General features: G+C 42.7%; 1 pseudogene; it reads left to right on the forward strand.

Moving 5' to 3' along the window:
• Window positions 1-13,365: 13,365 nt before the first annotated feature.
• On the forward strand, window positions 13,366-14,226 carry LOC148114890 (uncharacterized; annotated as a pseudogene).
• The last annotated feature ends 5,883 nt before the right edge of the window (window positions 14,227-20,109 follow it).

A 20,109-nucleotide genomic window follows, 5' to 3' on the forward strand; every position in this document is an offset into this window, starting at 1 on the left:
TACATAGCCAGTTCAAAGGGTCAAGAGCAGTGGTGGATTGCTACCGGTTTGCACCGGATCGGGCAAACCAGTAGCGGCGGTGGCACATGCACAGAAGCGCCACGCGCGTGTGAACGCACGCGCACATGTGCGAGCGAACCAGTAGTGATGGAATTTGGAACCCGTCCCGGTCAAGAGTGACAAACAAGAAATAAGAACATGATTCAGCTGGCTAGCTGAACAGTTGTCTACAACAAAGGATTGCAAGCTCAGGAGCTAACTAAATCAGCCTATAGCCAGCTGACTACACACACTCATGCTTTGCCTTTTGTTTCACGAGAAGCTTCATTGACGAACATTGCTCTGCTCATTTCTATATGTGCCTACCCTGAGGCTTGGTGGCTATGTTTCATCATCTGATTACTCCAGCTGAACAGGAAATGCCTGTGACTGATCAGCTTCAATTGAATCCTGGCTTACTGATTCCTGAGACAGACAATTCTGAAGCACAGGCTTAGCTGGAACAATACTGTCAGATTCAGACTCTGAATCATGGCACATAACACTCTCTGAGCTTGGTTGTTTGCTTTCAGGCATTTTGTTACCCAACTAGATAACAACATCAGTGACAATAAGTGTGGATTTTTCTCTGTTTATATATAGTAGCTTGCTCTGCCAGAGTTGGTAGGGCTATGGTTTTCTCTTTGATTATGACATTGTTTTCTGCTTGACTGTTTGTCTGGTGATAATTGCTGCTTATCTAGGTGTTGGCTACTGGAGAGAATGTGTTCTGGACTTCTTTCCTTCTTAGCTTTTAATTGTCTCTTTTGAAAGATGTGTAAAGGTGGTTTATCTCTATATGTCTATTGATGACTGATTTGTCTGAATAACAAAATTCTAGGAATCCCCTAGCATTTTGGATTTGGTTTGGTCTCAGATGGTCCTAGTTTCCCAGTTGAAACTATGGTTGACTTTGTTCATGGGTTGTGAGACTAAGGGGTTTTCATTGTGTTTTCTGCTAATGGATGTTCATAAATGGGCTCTTCTAGTCTGAGGCTATGCCTCCTACATAGTCTTACACTCTATGTTATAAATGACTCCTTCTATTTATTATTCTATCTTTTCATTTATTTAAGACATTTTGGAAGATTTTAGTTGGTTGATACAGTGAGGCCATGTGGTCGTAATAGTCTGTTGTTTCTGAGATATTTCTGAGATATTTTTGATGTATGGTAATCTACAGATTAACAGAGGTTGGTCATCTAGTCCAACACCCCCCCAGCAGGAAACCCTACACCATTTCTGACAAATGGCAGTCCAATCTCTTCTTGAAAGCCTCCACTGATGAAGCTCCCACAACCTAAAAGGGCAAGCTGTTCCATTGGTTGATTGAAAATTTCTCTTTATTTCTAGGTTGAATCTCTTCTTGATCAGTTTCCATCCATTATTCCTTGTCTGGCCTTCAGGTGCCTTGGAAAATAGCTTGACCCCCCTTCCTCTCTATGGCAGCCCCTCAAATATTGGAACACTGCTATCATATTTCCCCTGGTCCTTCTCTTCATTAAACTAGCCATGCCCAGTTCCTGTAACCGTTCTTCATATGTTTTAGTCTCCAATCACCTAATCATCCTGGTTGCTCTGCTCTGCCCTTTTTCTCACGTTATCCTTTTTCATAGCTTGTGTTGGTTGGACTGAGTAGTATAGCACTTTTTGATAATGTTGCATGTGTTCATTGGAAAATGTCATATAAGTGATCTGTTTCCTTTTTTCTGGTGTTCTAGGTTACCGCAGTGCATTTATTCAGGGTCCTTTGTTCAATATCTTTAGTGTTTAATGTCTTTTTATTTATTTTTATTCATTTATCAAATTTAGATGCCACTTATCTAACTCTGAGTGACCCTATCCCATCAGAAATAATCACTTCTGAGTTTACTGACATTTGCTTCCTGTTAACTATTCATGAACCTACAAGGCGTTATTAGCTGTTTCCGTACTTCTTGTTTTGTATGTCAGAATTTTATGATGGAACATTAAATTCCTGAAAATTTTAGAAAAATAAAGTAGTACTAGGATCTGTTTCTTGCTACCATTGTTTTTGCTTTTTCCATCTACCGAAACTGGTTCAAACTGACATAGAGTCACCTTCCTGCCACTGACTTCAAAACACTGAGAATGTCAAGTTAATCAGAGCAGCCCATATCTGATCAAGAGGAGACACTCCCATGCCTGGTCTGTTTTCACAATCAGGGCTAGCTACTGAGTCACTAGATAACATGTCAACAAGTTACCATTCTCCCACTCAATTTATTAAAATGACAGAGAAATAGTAACTCGACAACAGGAGCTGTGAGTGAGGGAATTGTTCCTTCCCCCAAGTTTTACAAGACTCCAGGGCTCCTGATGAAAAAGATAATGTGCCAATTTTTCTCCTATGGAAACAAAACAGAGCCAGAAATAAATAAGCTGAACTGTCAAATCAAGATGATTCAGGCATGGAACCAGTCAGGAACAGCTTAAAAGGTAGGTGTGAAGCAGCCCTAATGTGACTATAAATACTCCTTGCAAGCTTGGTTACAAAGATTGTAACTCCCATTTCCAAACTGGTAGCGAAGGTAAGTGGATTTCACCACTGAGTCAGCCTGCAATACAGCATTCTAACCACTGCATCTTACATGCACAGTGTAAGGATGTCTGGAAAATAAGTACACTGACTCAAAGAAAATTGGAATAAAGATGCCAATTCTAACAGCAACTGCCATTACTGCAGTTTGTATTAGGTTACTTTCCCCACAAGGCTGAAATGTGTGTGGAAGGTGGATAAGCACTTGGTATCGCTGGACAGATATGGAGTTCACTATTCATCCTTGTCCTGTTTTTTATTCCTGACCAATTGCTCAAAGTCCCAATCACTTTAGGCCACTTAGAATGCAGATCCTGCTAGTTATTGCTCCTGCTTGGAGGGTAGAGCCGAGGATTTTGTTCAATATCTGTATGACAAAATCACTCAGATTCGGGAAGATCTGGACTCTGACTGGGTAGTCTCAGGGGGAGGGACTGGGGCAGGTCTTGAGAATGTTATCTGGGATGAGTTCGATCCTGTGACCCCTGAGGACGTGGACAGGATTCTGGGTAGACTGAACGCGACCACTTGTTTATTGGACCCGTGTCCCTCCTGGTTAGTGCTGGCTTCTCGGGAGGTGACACGAGGCTGGTTCCAGGGGATTATAAATGCTTCGTTGGGTGAGGGTGTCTTTCCTGCCGCCTTGAAAGAGGCGGTGGTGAGGCCTCTCCTCAAGAAGCCTTCCCTGGACCCGGCAATGTTGGTAAATTATCATCCGGTCTCCAACCTTCGTTTTGTGGCAAAGGTTGTTGAGAGTGTGGTCGCGCAACAGCTCCCCCAGCACCTGGATGAAACGACGTATCTGGATCCGTTCCAGTCAGGCTTCAGGCCTGGGTACAGCACGGAAACGGCATTGGTCGCGTTGGTTGATGATCTCTGGAGGGCTCGGGACAGGGGGTGCTCCTCTGTTCTGGTCCTGTTAGATCTCTCAGCGGCTTTTGATACCATCGACCATGGTATCATGCTGCACCGGTTGGAAGAGTTAGGGGTGGGAGGCACTGTGTTGCGGTGGTTCTCCTCCTTTCTCTCTGACCGGTCGCAGTCTGTGTTGACAGGGGGACAGAGGTCGACCCCGAGGCCCCTCATATGTGGGGTGCCGCAGGGGTCGGTCCTCTCGCCTCTCCTGTTCAACATTTATGTGAAGCCGCTGGGCGAGATCATCCGTGGTTTCGGGGTGGAGTACCATCAGTACGCTGACGACACCCAGCTGTACATCTCCACCCCGGATCACGCCAACGATGCCCTTGAAGTGATGTCCCGGTGCCTGGAGGCCGTACGGATCTGGATGGGGAGGAACAGGCTCAGGCTCAACCCATCCAAGACCGAGTGGCTGTGGTTTCTGACGTCCCGATATAGTCAGTTGACGCCATCACTGACTATTGGGGGCGAATCACTGGCCCCCACGGAGAGGGCTCGCAACTTGGGCGTCCTCCTGGATTCACGGCTATCTTTAGAAGAGCACCTGACGGCCGTGACCGGGAGGATTTTTTATCAGGTTCGCCTGATTCGCCAGTTGCGTCCCTTTCTGGATCGGGATTCGTTACACACGGTCACTCATGCCCTCGTCACCTCCCGCCTGGACTATTGTAATGCTCTCTACATGGGGCTCCCCTTGAGGAGCACCCGGAGGCTCCAACTGGCGCAGAGTGCGGCCGCGCAGGTGGTAATGGGAGCGTCATGGCGCTCCCATGTGACACCTCTCCTGCGCGAGCTGCACTGGCTCCCGGTGGTCTTCCGGGTGTGCTTCAAGGTTTTGGTTACCACCTTCAAAGCGCTCCATGGCTTAGGACCTGGTTATCTACGGGACCGCCTACTACCACCAATAGCCTCCCACCGGCCAGTACGCTCTCATAGAGAGGGACTCCTCCGGGTGCCGTCAGCCAAACAGTGTTGGCTGGCGACCCCTAGGGGGAGAGCCTTCTCTGTGGGGGCACCTACCATCTGGAATGAGCTCCCCCCAGAGATACGGAGGATTCCGATCTGCGCACCTTCCGCCGCGCTGTGAAGACTTTTTTATTCCATCAAGCGGGCTTGGCCTAATCTCCTCCCTCTTTTAATATGTAAATTTTAATCTGTTTTTAAATTATTGGGGGATTTTAATCTGTTTGGGCCAAAATGATTTAATTTGATTTTATCTGGTTTTAAATTTTGTGTATTTATGTATTTTATTGCTTGGCTGTTCACCGCCCTGAGTCCTTCGGGCGTAGGGCGGTATACAAATCAAATAAACTAAACTAAACTAAACTGCTATCTGCCATATCTGTCAGGTAATAATGCAGTTAGTTTCCAATACAATGGTGCTTGCCCATTACGATCATGGGTCATGACCATAATAAATCAGATCAATTTTATAACCTTGTTTGCAGAAAGATACTAAATAAATCACCATGATTGTTAGGTAAATATGTGATCATTAAGCAAACCCATTGTTTGCTATGGGGCATTTTTGCCAAAAATAAGAAATGACCACTTGTTTTCAGCAAAAATGTTGTAAATCATGGTCATGTGACCATAGGAATGCTACAAGTGGACATAAAACATTTCAGGCTGGTTGCCAATTGGTCAAAATGGTAGGGCAGCCACTTCAGAACTGACTCATATGAAAATTTTGGGAAGGGTTTTATAATTTCAAATGGTCAGGTATAAGTCTAACAGAATCAGTCAATTTTCTGTCAGCACTCCTAATGAGATAGCTCTATTCTAGCTTTGTTTGTTAAAACTTTATTGTCATTCTTTACACGTAGCAGTCAAACTTAAGACATTGTCTTAAAGGTCATATTTACATAATGCAAATAGGAACATACCTGATCTTTTTTTAAAAAAGCATGATGTTCAGACAACTTGCGTACATAACAAGTATAACTGGATAAATCTGTATTCTGGATGTTTTTGCCCACTTTGGAAGCACCACATCTTAGAAATGTATTTAAATCGAAACAAATAAAATAGTGAAGTCACACCATTAATTAAAATATTCCATTTTATTTCTCTGTGTTGTGATAAATCTATTTCTGGGACTGTATGCAGTGAATCTTACTTCCGAATAGTTATTTACACACTACGGATGTTGATTTCTCAAATGAGCAAGAATTAAGCTATCTTGAAAGCCTAGGGCTTATGGATAATAAAATAGAAAATCCAATGATTAGATTGAGTAGACAACATTATTTGTTTTATTTCAAAAATAAGCAACCTTCAGGGAGTGAAGGGACATTTCTTAGCCACCTAACCTTCTAGGGCAGTGATGGCTAACCTTTTTGCCATCGCATGCCAAAAGCGGGGGGAGTTGCATGTGCGTGTGCCACACCTATAATTCTAGGTGCCTCACCCCCCTGTGCATGTGAATGCTCTCCCCCTGCTTTTGGCATGCGATGGCATGGGGGGTCCAGTAGGCCCGTTTTTCGCCCTCCCCAGGCACCAGAGGCTTTCTAGGAGCCTGCAGAGGGAGAAAATGACCTCCACCCCCATACACCCCAGAGGCCAGAAACAGCCCATTTGCCAACTTCAAATGGGCCATTTCTGGCCTCGGGAGGGCCTCTGGTGGGTGGGAAGGCTGTTTTCGCCCTCCTCAGGATCCTAGAAAGGGTCTGGAGCCTGGGGAGAGCGAAAAATGGGCCTTCCTCACCCACCCCCGGAGGCATGCATGTGTGCCCAACAATCAGATGTCCAGTGCACACGCACACATCAGTTTTCAGCACTGCCACACGCGCAAGAAGGGATCGTACTCCAGAAAAGCTGAACTTCCGTGTTCCGGCACACATGCACACCCGACAGTCAGCTAGCCAGTGCACATGCACACACCGGTTTTTGGCACTGCCGCACGCATGAAGGATAGTTGACTGTCACATGTGCATGCACACCAGAAACCCGGAAGACAAACAGGCAAGGCTGCCTATGCCGGGTGACAAGCCTTTATGTGCCACTTTGGGCATGTGTGCCATAGGTTCGCCATCACGGTTCTAGGGGGCCTTTGAAGGGCCTTTGGAAATGTAGAAATGCCATGAGACAGGGGGAACCAGATAGTTTTGCAGCCCACTTTTAAAGTGGAGGATTAAGGATAGGAAAGGGAACAAGAGGGTCCCTTAGATATTATTGCGTAAGGTGACATGAATAAAACACAAGGGAACAGGTTTCTATCCTTGCTATTAGAACAAAGGTTGCATGTTTCATTTTCTTTCTCCTTCAAAGCATTTTTCTAAGGAATAAGGGGAAAATGATGTCTTGGTTAAAATTAATTTGGTGGCCTTAGCTTAGTTCCCAGGAAGCACATGCCCACATTGCACACAAAAAATCCCACAATAATTGGCTCTCTCATCATTATTCTCTACAACAGATACCACATTTAATGGCCTCTGTCAAACAAACCATCCTTTCTTACACTAGAAAAGGAAACTCTCCTTCTAGGTTAAAGCATCAACAGAAGAAATCTGATGGTATTGCCTTCACTCAAGTGAATATCAATTTCACTATGAAGGCTTCCTTCCTTCTTTACATGCAGTCCTCCCAAATATATATTCAAAATCATTATAACATAACAAATATAATCAAAAATAATATTTAACACCATATAGGCAACTATAACAGTTAACAAATATAGGATCCTGGGTGCTCTCTGAGCTTGGCTGTTTTTATGTAGACATTTCATTACCCAGCTAGGTAACATCTTCAGTACATAGTGGATTGAGCACTGAAGATGTTACCTGGCTGGAAAATGGAAGTCTGTATTTTTAAAAAAGCTCAGATACCACCAAGGGCTTCATAATTCAATCCTAAACTACATACATTCTCTTCTATCAGTACACTTAACTATTATTGTCTTTGTTAGCTAAATGTTATATTATATATTATATACCAGCAATATATAATACCATTCTCTCTATCTGTAAATAGCATGCACGAGCTCTGACTTCTAGCAAACCCATTTAGCTAGCTCCAGATTAAGTAATTTGAGAAAGAAATTTTTACATACATTTTAAATAAAACATCAAAGTTTTCAATCAGTCAGAAAGACGTGTGCATAAATTAGAAAAATATTAAAAACACATATGCTATTAAATGTATATTCAAGACCAAAAGGTAGCAAACTTGGTTAAGGTAGATTCCTTAACATAAAAGTATTTCATTTCAGAATATTATCCTTTGTTCTGCTTGGAAAGCAGGTTATTTATAACTGGAATTAACCTGTGCTTTACCATGTCTACATAACAAAAATCCAAATATCCACTGGTTTCTGAGCTCCATAAGAGGACCATCCAAGTGAACCTAAGCCAAGAATTAAAATTTAATTATCTCCAGCAGTTTAGACTGTGATCATACAGAATGCAACTTTTATTTCAAAAAGAACTTGAAATCCACCACCACATGTATGTCATTCATTCATATGGAAGCAACAGGAAGTCTTCCCAGGGATAATTGCTGTATTGACTCTGGCTCATTATGGAAAACATTCTATTACAGAATTTGTATAGAATCAGTACTAGGAAGACTATGGTGCTCTAGCCAGGAAAATTAGGCTCTTTCTTTCAAAAGCATGCTATTTGCAAAATAATTTGCAGAGCTGAACTTTTTTTTAAACAAAATATTGAATATTAAATACAACTTACAGCACCAAAAAATAGTGCTTGTATACTGAAAAAAAGATACTTGTGGCTCAGCGATTAAAGACCCTGAGCTTGTCAACTGGAAAGCTGGCAACTCAGGGTTGAGACCTGTGGAACTGGGGAAGTTTCCATCCCTCCCCCAGCTCCACCCACCTAGCAATTCAAAAGCATGCAAATGTGAGTAGATTAATGGGAATCATTTCAGTGGGAAGGTAACAACATTCCATGTGTCTTTAGCATATAGCCACGCTGGTCACATGACCATGGAAAATGTCTTTGGATAATGCATTCTCCCTCAGCCAAAAAACAGAGATGAGCATATTTGAAGTCTTTGATTTACTAATGTTAAACATTCCAATTCTTTATTCCACAAGTTAAATAGATAAACTTAATTTCCATTTTAGTTTTTAATTCCTTATAAAGTTGAATTTTTGGTTTCTGTCCAAGTGCTACATCTCTTTCTTTTTTTATATAAATTTTATTAAAAGAGCCGAGGTGGCGCAGTGGTTAGAGTGCAGTACTGCAGCTACTTCAGCTGACTGCTAGTTCAGCAGATCAGCAGATCAAATCTCACCGGCTCAAGGTTGACTCAGCCTTCCATCCTTTCGAGGTAGGTAAAATGAGGACCCGGATTGTGGGGGCAATAAGCTGACTTTGTATAAAAAAAGAACACCGCTTGGGGGGGGGGCGAAAATAAATAAATAAATAAATAAATAAATAAATAAATAAATAAATAAATAAATAAATAAATAAAGCATTTTGTTATATTTCAAAAAAGAAAAAGAAAAATTTAAAAAAATCAAAGTGCTACATCTCTTCAATAACCTCAGGGGCTATTGCAGCATTCAGACCACTCTATTTAATTATAGTATGTTTAATTATAGCATGTTTCATATATATATATATATATATATATATATATATATATATATATATATATATATTCATTTCTTTATTGAAGTTAAGAAATATTTGCATTAACAAGAAGCTAGTTCTGCTCATCTTTAGGGTGATCACTGGAATGGATAGATTAAATGAAAGATACTGTCATTTAATTGAGAGAGTCTTCATAAACCTTTTTAATGGCAACATTTTAGACTGATATAAATTAAAGCGTCTTGCTGGGTGTCAAACTGTGTATTTTTTCTGTATAGGATTTCAGTTCTTTTTGTGTTTTCTTTTAAGGGAAAAGCCATTTGATTGGCTGTCTATTTAGAAGTCTCAGGTTAATCTTCTGCGTAAAGCTATCACACAAATTAACAGAATTTCTCCAAAGCCATCATGGACAGCCAGATTCCACTGTAGAAGAACTCCATTTTAAATATGTCTCTTTCAAAATTTAGCAGCATTAAAATAACAACTCAAATTGTGAGAATGGTGTTAATCATTATCATAAGTTGAACATAGTTGATTTGGTATGGAAGTGCCAGAGTTGTTCTAATAAAGCAGTCCCCGGAATTAATGTATTATTCAAACACTTTTTCCATAAATGTTATATTGACGTTTTGACAGATGTTCCATGACAAAAGTAAACAGGATGTATGTGCTTCTCTGAAGATGTGTAACATTTGATGTTCCTAACTAATTGCTAACATCCCCTTCCCATATACAGAGATTATGCAGATTGCCATCTTCAGAATTCTTCAATGGAAACAACTTAACTCCAATATATGGTTATGAATGTTCTCTGCATTGGAATCTATGAGCTCTGTGTGCCTATTAAGACTCTGTTGCTGTAGACTACCAAAGACAGAATATTATTATAACATTTTTGCTATTTTGCTGCAGCTGTGGAAACATGTTGCAAGTTGAATTGGTTGATTTAAGATCTAATGCTGCAATAGCCCCCTGCAGCAGCATAGGAAATAGCTGCAAACCTCTTGATTAATGAGGGTGAATAAAGACCTGTTTTAAATTTCCCCATTTGTTCATAAAATTCTGTTCCAGTACATGGGAAAGGCCAAAGATTGAATTAGCAGATTATCTGATCGGAAAACAGATAGTCTAGAATATACTGGGGGGGGGTTGGTTGGGGGGGAGGAGAGCCTATATTGTGTAGTATGCAATTGCATCCTTGATTTAACCTCTCCTTAAAGTCCTTAAACCATATGGATTCTTTCAATGTTATCTTCAGTCCTCAACTGAACATAATTTTGATATATGATCACAAATCAAAAGAGGTAAATTTTGTCCTCTGAAAGATTCATACTGTAATTCCATGTGGAAATATTTAGATTAGTACGAGTAACAATCTTCATAATAGTTTTATGTGTGATAGCTCAAAGGAAGCCCCTAATACTGAAGACTGACCTAATACCTGTTTCTTTCTGAATCATTTAATAGCCAAAACCTAACCAGACAAACAAGGAATGTTGGAAAACAATTAAATTCATATTAAATACTGTAATCTAACTTTCAGTTTGGTATACTTAAAACTGTAGCCTTAACCTATGGATGAGTGTAACTTGGCAAATTAGACTGAATGTTATCTTTGTTCAGATTAATGTAGGAAGTTATAATTAAAATAACTTTCTTATTTAGCTCAGCATTATGTATACCAATAGCAGGTCTTCAAGGTTTCATATAGGATCTTTTCTCAGCCCTAGCTCTGAATCTGGGGCTTTCTGCATTAAAACGTGCAGAGCAGTGGTGAAATCCAAATTTTTTTACTACTGGTTCTGTGGGCGTGGCTTGGTGGGCATGGTGTGGCTTGGTGGGCATGGCAGGGGAAGGATACTGCAAACTCCCCATTCCCTCCCCACTCCTGGGGGAAGGATATTGCAACATCTCCATTCCCACCCCACTCTGGGGCCAGCCAGATGTGGCATTTGCCGGTTCTCCGAACTACTCAAAATTTCCGCTACCAATTCTCCAGAACCTGTCAGAACCTGCTGGATTTCACCCCTGGTGCAGAGTATAACTGAATAACAATGAATCCACAGTGTAACTGGATACAATGAATCTTTGACTTCTCCGTCATTAAAATGTAAAAGATAAAAGTTGTGATTACTTGAATGTGCTTTTCTCTAAGTTTTCGTGAACTGCTTAAGTTAAATCTTACATAAAATGGGGATTTTGGACACTCATACATATTTTTTTTACTGCCTAAATTTAACAGTTTATGTTTTCATAGAAAGGGCCAGATATACCAAGGTTAAATTATGTTTCTTAATAGGCTCGGCTTTATTTATTTTATTTTATTTTTTTGTTTTAAAACAGATGTAAATTTAAGACTCCAATGTTGAGAATAATGCAATAAATGTCATTCAGAACAAAAAGATTATTCTCATTATTTTTCTTAATTCATGCAACTTTGCTGATCAAGATGTGGTATCTACATTTCCCAGAATTCCCAGTTAGCATACAGACTCTGGGCATTGACAACCTAAAGTAGAGGTGTCAAGCTCGATTTCATTGAGGCCCACATCAGGGTTGGGTTTGACCTCGGGGGGGCAGGGTGGGTGTAGCCAGCTTGACGTCACTCATGTCAGATACGCCTGTGGTGGCCTGAGCGCTCTGCCAGTATAAACAGGCACTCAAGCTCCGTTTACAGCTGGGACAGCCTCCTGCAACCCTCTGGCAATGAAAACGGACCTCAGGAGAGCCACACGTGGCCCTTCACTGTTTCCAGGGCAGCCCTGCGGGCCAGTTCTAAGCACCCCATGGGCCAGATCCGGACCCCGGGCCTTGAGTTTGACACCCCTGACCTAAAGTGTTTGGATGATGCTCGAATGGGATTGTCCCCAATCTTTCAAACAATTTATCATACGTTTCTCATAGGGAGTTGCTCTATGAAGTTCTTTTCCACTTCCCCAAATGAAAAGATGCTCTTCTCCAATACATCTGCAGTTACATGTTCCCTGCTACACAAAAACTTCACTTTCTCCCAATAAACCTAACATTCTAAACCTAATCATAGAGTGTACATGAAAAATTTAGAAGACAAGGCTGCCCCAATCCAGCCCTGTGGCTAACATTCTCATATTCAACAGCATTAGTCCTTCATTCAACAATCCATGCAGGATGCAGTGCAAGTATGACAAATAAACACACCTTTAGCGTGTACAGATACATATTTCTGTAGCAGGATTCTTTTATTAATATGATGTACTGTGTTTTTTATAAAGCAAGCAGACTATTTATGCTGTTTTTTATACTACTGCCCAACAGGACAAGAAATCTTCAGTCTCAACTGAATCTTCAGTTGGCCAAATACCGGCATGAAGGGGGCTGCTGTGGAGGAAAAGGAGAGGGGCACAGGCAGTTGCCTGATGGAGATGTGTGACCCCTCACGGAAGACCTTTAATGTTGCAGAAGACCTGGAGACCTCTCATGGTATTTAAGGGAGGCTGGGGTCTGGAAACAATTATGCTTCCCAAAAAGCCTGAGGAAATAGGGTTGGGGGCGACGGAGGGGCATCCCTCCGTCGCATTGATATCTATCCCTCCCTCCTCTCCCCCCTTCCCGGGCACTGCATATGTTATGAAATGGGCTTACCAGCTGCCCTGAAATTGAAGGGGTTCTCCTCTCCTTTCCCCCACCTTCCCTTTCCCTCTTTTCTCGTCTATCGGAACTATTACTCGAATATGATCTGCGAGTATACGACTATGCCAGAGACTATTTCCATCTCTCTCCCTGGACTGATTGGCCGACTGATAGACTGATAGCTTTTGACTCTCCGACTGTGGTTAGTCAATGAGGCAATATCTGAGGGGGACTTTATTACATCTTGACTGTACCACTGGGAGGAATACTCCATTTCGATCTAAGGTCATTTGTCGGCCGCTCGTCATGTGAGGGCGAGTTGGATGTTACTCCTATTGAATTGTATCTGTCAGGACCCTTCCCGCTGTCATGAGAGGACAGTGGAAGTACCAGTGCGCCTCATTGAACTATACCTGTATATTACATCTTTTGTGAGACCTCTGTTTACGCTCTGTGCCTTCATCGTTACACCTGGAGATGTATACGACATTGGACCTGCTTGTGCTGCGAGATTCCCCCCTCTCGCAGATGTGGCCCTCCTCCCTATTGAAGGCCTACCTCAAGGATGGGTTTTGGGACCCGGAGAGGTGGCATGTGAAAACTAGGAGGTTGAGGGGTCTTTTATTCAAATTTTTAGTTAAATTTTTGAGGGATTCTAGGGATGGGGAGGGTTTGATTAGAATGCGGGTTGTGGGCATGGGGGATAGCCCACTAAGGGGAGGGGCGGGCCTGGCAAGAAAGCACGGCGTGGGAGGTGGGGATCCCGGGGTCAAGGGGGGAGTCAGAGTTTGTCCGGATAGTGCTTTGAACATCACTACCATGAGTGGGAGGGGTAGATATGGCAGGAGCAGGGGGCCATATCGAGTTAGGGGAGTGCACACCCACTGTTTACGAGCGGTGGTGTGCTCCGGCCCCCAAGGCTCCACCCATTCCCCAGGTTGCACAGATCCTCAGGGCCCAGCCCTCTGGCTGATGCTGTGCAATGCCAGGTCCATAGTAAATAAAGCCCCCCTCATCTGTGACTTAATTGGTGAGGGGGGAGCGAACCTGGCAGGTATTACGGAGACCTGGTTGGGCCAGGACGGGGGTTGCCCTCGTGGAAATGTGCCTGCCAGGTTTCTTTGCATTCCATCAGCCGAGGTCACAGGGGAGGGGCAGGGGAGTAGCGGTTATTATTAAAGGAAGTCTGAGACCGAGGGAGGCCACTGTCCCTCAGACGGGCGGCTGTGAGTCTCTCCTTGTGAAGTGGGGTCATGGGGTTCAGATGGGCTTGCTGATCACGTACCTGGCTCCCTGCCACGTGGCAGCAGCCCTGTCCGAGCTCCTCGACATTATCGCCGCGGTGGCAGTTGATACCCCCAGACTTATGGTCATGGGGGATTTCAACTTGCCATCTGTGGGTGAGACGTCGGAGGTGGCTCAGGAGTTCATGGCTTCCAAGACAGCTATGGACTTGACCCAGTTAATTCATGGTCCTACCCACAAAGGGAGAAACACGCTGGACCTGATTTTTGTCTCTGGACAGTGGTTGAGTCATCTTGAGATAGGGGATATAGTCATCGAGCCCTTGTCATGGTTGGATCACTCTTTTCTTCACCTTGACCTTCGAACCGCTATACCCCGTCGCAGGGAGGCAGAGCCGGTAAGATGGTTCCACCCCAGGCGCCTGATAGAACCTGATAGATTCCAGATGGAGCTTGGGCCATTTCCTGAGGCTCTGGCACATGCCTCGACTAGGGACCTAGTGGCCGCCTGGGATAGGGCAGCTGCTGGAGCTCTGGATTGGGTCGTGCCTTTGCGGCCTCTGACCTGGCACTGATCTCACCTAGCTCCTTGGTTCACTGAGGAGCTGAGGGAGATGAAGCGCTGGAAAAGACACCTAGAGAGTAGTTGGAGGGCCAGTCTTTCTGAATCCGACCGGACACTGGTAAAATCTCATATTAAGAATTACCTAGTGGCAATAAAAGCAGCAAAATGTACATATTTTGCTGCTCTTATTGCGTCATCAGATAATCACCCTGCTGCTCTGTTTAGGGTGACCTGCTCCCTGCTCCACCAGGAAGCGCGGTAGGACCCCTGGGAGGGTAGAGCCAAGGATTTTGTATGACAAAATCACTCAGATTTGGGAAGATCTGGACTCTGACTGGGTAGTTCTAGGGCGGTTAACTGAGGCAGGTCTTGAGAATGTTATCTGGGATGAGTTTGATCCTGTGACCCCTGACGACATGGACAGGATTCTGGGTGGACTGAACGTGACCACATGTTTTTTGGACCCGTGCCCCTCCTGGTTAGTGCTGGCTTCCCGGGAGGTGACGCTAGGCTGGCTCCAGGGGATTATAAATGCTTCGTTGTGTGAGAGTGATTTCCTCGCCGCCTTGAAAGAGGCGGTGGTGAGTCCTCTCCTCAAGAAGCCTTCCCTGGACCCGGCAGTGTTGGCTAATTATCATCCGGTCTCCAACCTCCATTTTGTTGCGAAGGTTGTTGAGAGTGTGGTTGCGCGACAGCTCCCCCAGTACCTGGATGAAACGACGTATCTGGATCCGTTCCAGTCGGGCTTCAGGCCTGGGTACAGCACGGAAACGGCATTGGTCGCGTTGGTGGATAATCTCTGGAGGGCTCGGGACAGGGGTTGCTCCTCTGTCCTGGTCCTATTAGACCTCTCAGCGGCTTTTGATATCATCGACCATGGTATCATGCTGCACCGGTTGGAAGAGTTAGGGGTCGGAGGCACTGTATTACAGTGGTTCTCCTCCTTTCTCTCTGACCGGTTGCAGTCTGTGTTGGCAGGGGGGCAGAAGTCGACCCCGAGGCCCCTCATATGTGTGGTGCCACAAGGGTCGATCCTCTCGCCCCTTTTGTTCAACATTTATGTAAAGCCGCTGGGCAAGATCATCCGTGGTTTCGGGGTGAAGTACCACCAGTATGCTGATGACAGCCAGCTGTACATCTCCACCCTGGACCACCCCAACTATGCCCTTGAAGTGATGTCCCGGTATCTGGAGGCCGTGCGGATCTGGATGGGGAGGAACAGGCTCAGGCTCAACCCATCCAAGACCAAGTGGCTGTGGTTTCTGACATCCCGATATAGTCAGTTGACACCATCGCTGACTATTGGGGGCGAATCGCTGGCCCCCACGGAGAGGGCTCGCAACTTGGGTGTCCTCCTGGATTCACAGCTGTCTTTAGAAGAACACTTGACGGCTGTGACCGGGAGGATTTTTCATCAGGTTCACCTGATTCACCAGTTGCATCCCTTTCCGGATCGGGACTCCCTACACACAGTCACTCATGGCCTCGTCACTTCCCGCCTGGACTACTGCAACGCTTTCTACATGGGGCTCCCCTTGAGGAGCACTCGGAGGCTCCAACTGGCGCAGAGTGCGGCCGCGCGGGTGGTTATGGGAGCAACATGGCGCTCCCGTGTGACACCTCTCCTGCGCAAGCTGCACTGGCTCCCGGTGGTCTTCCGAGTGCGCTTCAAGGTTTTGGTTACCACCTTTAGAGCACTCCATGGCTTAGGACCTGGTTATTTACGGCACCGCCTACTACCACAAGCAGCCTCCCACCGGCCAGTACGCTCTCATAGAGAGGGGCTCCTCCGAGTGCCGTCAGCTAAACAATGTCGACTGGCGGCCCCCAGGAGGAGGGCCTTCTCTGTGGGGGCACCCACTATCTGGAACGAGCTCCCCCCAGAGATACGGAGGATCCCAGATCTACACACTTTCCACCGTGCTCTTAAGACCCTCCTATTCCAGCAAGCCGGCCTGGCCTAATTTTCTCCCGTTTTAAAATTCTTTTAAATCGAAATTTTAATCTGTTTTAAATTATTGGGATTTTTTAATTGTCTCGGGCTAAATTATTTAATCTGGTTTTAATTATGTCTTTTAACTTTTGTATCTATGTATTTTATTCTGTGCCTGTTCACCGCCCTGAGTCCTTCGGGAGTAGGGCGGTATATAAATCTAATAAAACAAACAAAACAAACAAACAAATCAGCTGGCATGATTTTATTTATATAAGTTTTTTGTTGCTATTATTATACTATTACCTTTGTTTTGCTTTTGTTAACATTTGGGGAACTTGCCATTTTATCTTTGATCGAGAAAAGAAACTTGGAGTAAGCTTTGAAATTTTTTATTTTATGCATTGCTCATGACATTAAGGAGACATTTGCGACAGCAGAAGTAACAAATGGAATTGCAACATCGGAAATAGGCCATTGGAGGCTTAGAAATAATGACTTGTGAATAAAGGAAAAAAACAGGATACTTGTGTTATTCAATTACTGGAAGAAAGCAACAATAACAATGAAAATACTGTGACACCTAAAAATGGAAAAACAATAATAAAGAAAATTCAGAGCACAAAATACTCTAAGGACTCCAGAGCTCAGGCATTTGCAGATTGGGAGAGCAAAAATTAGAATGCAGAGAAAACTATACCTTTCCATCAAATTCAAAGGAGTATTTTCCTCCCACTGCGCCATGGAAAGAAATTATTTGGACCAGCCCAAATTTATTGGTGATTGTTAAGAGCCAGTCTTTCCCTTCAGCCTAATCTAAAAGATGACAAGTGAAATTTACAAATATAGAAAGTGTGGCTCTTCCGCACCACCCAGCAATTACCTGAGGCAGTTCACTTAATCTGTTTCTGATTAAAACCAATCTTCTTCCTGGAGTTTCTTCCTATTACAAAATAAAAGTAGAAAACAGAAAACTCAGGGTTGGCTCGGGTTTTAATGTGATGACCTGGGTAAATCACTATTCATCAAGGAACAGAAGGGCCATAAGGAAGGTACAGGGCAGCCCTTTGGAGAGAGCTCTACATCCTTGTGTCACCTAATTTGCGGGGAGCAGACAAAGAGCTTAAGATACAAACAGGTTCATGTGGAAGAAAGTAATCTTTTGAATAACTTAGCCAGGGCATCATGAACTATAAAGGTCAACATTAGCATTTTATATTGAATCTGGGGGGAGAAAAGGAACAGGACCTGAAAACAAATCAGGTGAATAAAACGTGACTTTCCAGACTTATTTGTAGCACGTTGCTTCATATTCCTATTCCTTGTGAAAAAAAAAAAATCCTAGTTCTTATTTATTAATGGAATATGCTCACATGGGGGTATTTATACTTTAGCCTATAAATAGTAGCGCAAACGAGCAACACTTTGACACTAATCTCAAAGCTAGTGTGAAATGTACCTTTTAAACTGCTCTTGTTCTCTAAAAATTATTCACTGTGAGCAGGTGGTTCTATTTCTGTTTGCTTTTTTTTTTTCCTATTGAAAAACACCCATAGAAATGTGCAGCAGGTAAAGTATATCACTGCAACAGAGGAGTAAATAAAATGTTTACTGCTTTCTTTTGGTTTTGTAAAAATGTAAGAAAGGTGGACACCTCACTTGGTCTACAGATAATGGAGTTTATGTGTTTGTATATCTGTTAGATGATAGAGAGAGACAGACACACATGTAGATTTGATTTTTCTCCTTACATTCAGTTTTCTGTGAAGTTAATACAATTTAATATTTATATTAGCATTTTATTTTTTAAAAAATTACATTTTATTCCATGCCTTTCGTTATCTGCCATGCATTTTAGCCCTTAATTGTCACCAGTATCCACTGCATCTTCCACTGCTTTTGGGATGTTATTTCTAACAACATTTACAATCCCCAAAAGAAAAGAAACAAATCTTTAAATCAGCAGAATGCTACAGCTACAGCCATGAAATAATAAAAATATTTTTTAATACAATGAGAATCTTTGTTTAAACTAAAAGCCTGGATCATTGTAGTTTCTCCCCCACCCCCACCCCTTTTTTTTTTAACTAATATTTTTAATGAGCAGTTAACCTTGTGGGTCCTGCAATTGGTGCTACATTCAGAAGGAATTATATTTTTTTAAAAGAAATCAAGGTGCCAATTAGTGATGGCCTTGGGCAAAGTGGCTGAAGTCAGCTGGGGTTCAGAAATCAACCACCAATTATGTTCGTTGTTTTTCTAGGTGCACAGCATAGGCACAGTAGTCAGGAATCAGAAGAAAGGGATAAAGTCCAGGCAATCACAACACAGCCAATAGACGTCACCAGATTGCTAATGCAAAAGACATCATGGCAAGCTATCCCTCCATTTACATAATATGTCCCATATTATCTGCCTGAAGCAACTCAACCATAATAAGAAAAGGTGACTTGGGTAACAGATACCTAAGCCACCCCTGAACTGAACTTAAGGTACAGGCAAGGGCAAGTGCTAACAGAAAGCCTCATACTGGGGTTTGAAGGTGGTGTGGATGTGTCCTGATACTGTAATCCTAGTTTAATAAGTAGGGAAGAAGTTGCGCTGTTGCTACACTTAAGGAATAAGATCCCCCGTAGGCTTTCTTCTGAGTGAAACCTGCTGAAGAGATTGCGCTCCACATCTTTCATGTTTGTTGGGAAAACAGTATCTGAAAATAATTGCAAGTACCTAGATTTAATAGAGGAAAGCTATTGGTACTTTCCTTTATTGTTTAATTTGGGTTTATTAGCCAACTTTGAGCCATGATAAAATAAGATTTGCATTTTTATCTGTGCTGCTTAAATGAAATAATTAAATGAAAAATCATTCCGATTGTTGTTTCATAATATGACCATATACCATGAGCTACTTTAAGAGTTTTATTGATCTGGGGAAAGTACACTCTATTACTGGTATAAACATAGAAGATTTTTTTAATTAAAAAAGCCACTATTGGCTATTATTTAGTAATAGACTTAATGTACAGAATGAATAACCTTAGTTTCTTAGCTCCAATTAAGGACTATAACACGTGAACGCACACACAGTCACAGCATCTGGTGAATGTTTGAACATGGACAAAGTAAAACTGAGCCAGGAGTTTATACAATTTTTGACAAAAATTAGAGCATAGAATTATTGGAGGACAATAAGTCCTATAGAAACTGATACTCTCTCAAAATTGCATCTGATAAAACAAATAAAACCTCAACTAAAATCCTCTTGGACTGTACAATTTACAAATTACGTTGTGGCACTACTGCTTATTATCCAACTGTCTCTAGACAGAGTCTTAGATGTACAAAAGTTCAAAGAGATATAATTATCCTCAATAAGGCCATAGGTGAGCCACTACAAATACACTTTAAAAAAAATTAGTTTATAATATAAAATACAAAAATACAAAAGAAAGTGGTGGGAAAATAAGGGAGGGAGAAGGGAAGGGAAAAGTGTAGGACAAAGGGAAAAAAGAAACAAAAGGCATTGACTTCCAACTTCTTTTGGTGCAGCAGGATATACAAACACACCTTTCAAATTGGAAAATATCTAAATATAGAAATGTCCAAGCATCTCAGGAGGGTATTTACTCAAGTGAGATTTAAGAAGCTAGATGCAATGGTTAAATATGGAAGGCTAAACAAACT

The sequence above is a fragment of the Pantherophis guttatus genome, chromosome 3 (assembly GCF_059756535.1).
Source record: "Pantherophis guttatus breed Tessera chromosome 3, ASM5975653v1, whole genome shotgun sequence".
NCBI lineage: Eukaryota > Metazoa > Chordata > Lepidosauria > Squamata > Colubridae > Pantherophis > Pantherophis guttatus.